The sequence below is a fragment of the Toxorhynchites rutilus genome, unplaced genomic scaffold (genome assembly GCF_029784135.1).
Source record: "Toxorhynchites rutilus septentrionalis strain SRP unplaced genomic scaffold, ASM2978413v1 HiC_scaffold_7, whole genome shotgun sequence".
Classification (NCBI taxonomy): Eukaryota; Metazoa; Arthropoda; class Insecta; order Diptera; family Culicidae; genus Toxorhynchites; species Toxorhynchites rutilus.
The window spans coordinates 48,986-53,424 of NW_026600135.1; the positions used below are offsets into that span (position 1 = coordinate 48,986).

Sequence of the window (4,439 nt, forward strand, 5' to 3'; positions counted from 1 at the left end):
GAAAATGAACTCACGTCACTCCTTGTGTCACCTACTCATAGCCATTTCTCAGTGTTGTAGGCTAGCAAGTCAGGCCAAGGCCAGAAGATTCCCCTCGATAGCTCTCATGTATTTGATGCAATGTAAGAAAGAAAAAAATATTAATAATATCTACAGCGGAAAACAATAGAACAATCAAATAATAGAAAAATCAGTAGTGTAAAAAAATAACAACTCTGAAACTCAAAGTAACATAAGAAAATCCAACAGAATACGGAAAACAATAACGGTATAAATAAAATAAATCTAAATACTACTGAGAAACATCCAAATATTACAGAAAAACTAAAACATCAAAAATATATCAAACAAAACTCACAGCATAACAATAAATTCTACAACACGGAATAGTACAACGCAACTAAACTCAACAAAACAAATGAAGACAACAACAGAACAAATGCAATAAATACAACGGAACAACTTGAAATAACAAAATTTGAAGATAACAAACAAAAACACTGAACGCTTCCTAATTACGTGTATAATAAAAGATTTAAATAAAGAGCGACTGCGCCACTTCTCCTGCAACAACTAGTAGTATTTTAAAACAACAATACTTAAAAAGTCTTACCCCTTTCGCTGCTGTTTTAAGCCGTTGATTCCGCAATCTGGTGTTTTCCGCCATCATTTTTTGAAGCTCCGATTCAGCCTTCATCTTCCGAAAATATGTCTCGTCGACCTCGGAAATGTCTATCGGCTCCCAGTCGTACACGTCATCTCCAGTATCCTCGATGTCATCATGGAACAGCGGCGGAAAATCTTCGTCCTCGATCATGCCCTCTTCAGGATATATCTCGTTCTTGGTTGGAATTGTCTGTAAGAAAATAAGATTTCATTAGCGCTGCTACGCACTCTAACACGATTTTACTCACCTTGGGTGGAAAACGAACTTTCCCTCCCGATTCCGCTCTACCTCCATTTGCTTGGGTGGCCCGATAGCCTCTCGGAACCCTCAAGCCAGTCGGAATCCGGGATGTAACGTTCGTTCGGTTCATCTTGGTGCTGAGTGAAATTTCTTCTTGCTTCTCTATTGCAATTTCAAACAGCAGTGACGAGTAATGTTGTGTGCACCTACCAAGTAGACTACTTGGATCGAAATCAGAGTGGGAAAATAGAAGCCGGCCTACTTTTGTACCATTTTCATTTTGACATACAGTGCATGTATTGCGTTACCAAGGCGTTATACTATAGGTGGACCGCAATGTCAAAATTGCTGTTCGGCCATTGCTCGTGAAAAAACAATTTTGTTTACAAAACAAATCATATCTTTTGGTGTCAAATGCATTCGTTGGCAAAATAGCTGCTCACGCCTTACTGTAGGCAGGTAATTTTGTGGATTTTTTCGTATAACAATTTCTCATAATTGCTTCTACGTTTTCAGATATCTACAATCAGCGGTCGAATTAAAAGCAGTGCAGAAGGATGTTTTGAGTATATTTTACCTTCTAGCCGCGCAATCAATGCTTTTTTCTTTCCAAGCAAGCAGCGTTTTAATCGTATGTGGTTTTATTGAGCATTTAAAAGAGAGTGTTAATTTTTTTTTTGTTTTATCACTAGGGCAAAAGCATGAAATAGAATCGTACGTGGTACGAATTTATCGACACAATCTGATCAAGGACGGAGGCATCATCAAACGGAAACTACGCGAGAAACTTTTCGAAGAGATAAAACTGCGCCGCAACACTCGTGTCAAAATGGACGAGTTGGGCTGGGTGCTGATGAACCACGATTTGATAACACGTAATGAGCCAATCCAACAGCATGCCAATGGTAATCGATCAAATCATTTTAAATTCAACATGGAGCGGTTGCGAAACCTACTGGAGCAGCACGAACAGAACAATCACGCTGGTAGGTCGGTTTGATATATTTATTCCGCTAAAGAATGATTATATTTGTTGATTTTTCAGAGTTGACTTCCAAAAAGTAAAACAAATTCCTGCGTATGCTGGATGCAATTTTACAAAACGACAAAGTTTTGAAGGAAATTAAAGAGATGGTAGTGGCGAATCGAATTCTATCAGAAATTCGTTATGTGGCTACGGTGGAACGTATGCTGAAACACAATTTGGACCCCTCTTTGCGCTGCTGCTTTGTATGCCGAGAGTATTTCCGCACTGCCGATGAGTATACCAGTCATTTCGAAAAATTGCACGGTGAGCAATTTCTTATTGTTGCGGCGGTGGATCGATTTCAGACTAGTCAAAAGTTCAACGTTCTACATCACTACAATGCCCTTAATCCGGTGACAATATTCACGATTTGCAACGTATACCACACAGCCCTAATAAAAAAAAAACAAGAAAAGACGGGTCTAATATTTTACAATAAAGAACAAATCTACCACTTTCCACGAAAATCGGAGAACCACTATATCGATTCGACATGGAATGGCTGATACATATAAGGCAGAAAGAAGGTTTAACTTTGGAATTCATCATCCTATATTTCCTCGTACCATAAGGATCATGGCGCATTTGATGTCGGTCATCGTAGCTGCTGCTATGGAAATGACGTGAGCATATACCTTGATTTTTCTGAGGTTTGCAATCCTTCGATTGGCTACAGAAAAGTACCATTTATGAAGTCTATCTCCATCTCGGAGAAAAGTGTGGTAAACAATGTCCGGGTTATTTTTCGTTATGAGAACCTTGTTTCCACATCCTTTTACAGCACAATAATACGGCATCTGAAGTAAATAAAATATTCACAATATAATTTTGGCATGATAGAGAACCTCGAGATGAACGATTATCTGTGGAGGAGTTGGACAACAGATTTCTTAGACTTATAGCACTTTTATCACACTCACAAGCTCATCAAATCCTCACTGTCCCCCAAAAATATTGAATAATATATTTTTTTTTCCCAAAATATATATTTTATTAAGGCACATGTGGCGTTAGCCTGACGGGGCCGGGAGTCCAATATTTTGACAATTTTTGTCTTACAACTATGTTAGTAATATGTAACCGATTACTCGCGGTTGGCTCGAGGTTAGTATTACAAAGATCTCATAATTGGGATGTTGCAGTCTCCAGTACTATGTATGTGTGGCCGACACGGGATACTTCCTATTGGAGTGTAACTGACCATTGATCAGCGACGCCCCCCTAGTCTGTACCTCATATCAATCATGGTGCGTCTCTCTTGACTCGAGGAATCCAGGGTAGAATGGTCACTGGGCGGTACAATCTTCAGCTCGTGTAGAGTTGCCATGAGCGGTACAACCTTTGACTATTGTTGAATGATCAGTGGCCTGCACAACCTTCGACCTGTGTATCTGTAAAGAGTATGTGTATGTTTAATTACATTACATGGAGCGGTTATAATATATAATATAAATACCTTATTGCAGCTATAGTACACTATTTTTCACGAATATATATTTGTTTATTTCTTCCTTCAGTTGTTTTCCTCAGCGAGTTGATATGAAACCATAACCACACAACCAAACAAAAAGTAAATAATTCAGAAAGCTACGTCTCGCTACTCGTCTCACGTATTGACTAGAAAGTGTCATAAACGAAACACCTATAGTTTAGCATCTTGTTGCGTTACATGATTTGTTGTGATTTCGATGAAAATTGAAAACAAGTGATGTGTTTCTGTTTTAGAAATATAAAATTGAACTTTGACAAGTTGGAGCTATGGGAGATCAAACTTTATGGTGAAAAACAGGAGAAACTGACTGCAGCCCAGGTCCTACCAATAACTCGAACTAGCACAGGAAAGCTTCCACCAACCCGTAACATCACATCGTCATCTGGCGATTTGTCGAACTCATCAACACCGACCAGCAATGGTAATAGTGCCCCAGGTTCCAGTTTGGCGAACAAATCGGCCATAATCTCTAGTAAGGCCTCGAGGGAGGAAATAAACTAACAAATGGTACAACAACTTCGGCTAGAGAGGGCAGCACACAATCAAAAGCGTGCGATGGAACTCAAACAGCAACAAGGTAATCGGAACCGGAAAAAATGGCCTTTGAGTCGACTGGTTAATCGTTATAATTTTACTCCGAATAGATGGTGCAAACCCACCGAAACAGTCCATTGTTCAGCGTTGTATTATTGTGAAAGAACCGGACGGTACAACGAAGATTATTCAACAGAACATAACTCAATCTTCACGGTCTGCTTCTGCATCAACTTCCCAGCCGAACCAAAGGCAGCAATCTCCCGCGCCCGCCAAACCAGATGGTCCACAAAAAGTGCAAATCATTCGTGATGGGAAGGATGGGAAGGTTAGTGTTCGTGGTCTGAACCCTGGGCAACAACTGATTCAAACGCCTGACAGAAAGCTACATGTTCTAAGTGCAGCCTCTGGTATGTTTGATAGTGGTGCGCTATGATTCCTAGATCTAAGTTATTTTTTAATTTACAGGATCAAACTCA

General features: G+C 39.6%; 1 long non-coding RNA gene across 1 annotated transcript; it reads left to right on the forward strand.

Moving 5' to 3' along the window:
* The first annotated feature begins 1,209 nt into the window (after positions 1-1,209).
* On the forward strand, positions 1,210-2,390 carry LOC129782405 (uncharacterized). Its single transcript, XR_008744562.1, has 4 exons — positions 1,210-1,366; positions 1,424-1,538; positions 1,600-1,893; positions 1,953-2,390. It is a non-coding gene; the product is annotated as an uncharacterized LOC129782405 (long non-coding RNA).
* Positions 2,391-4,439: the final 2,049 nt, after the last annotated feature.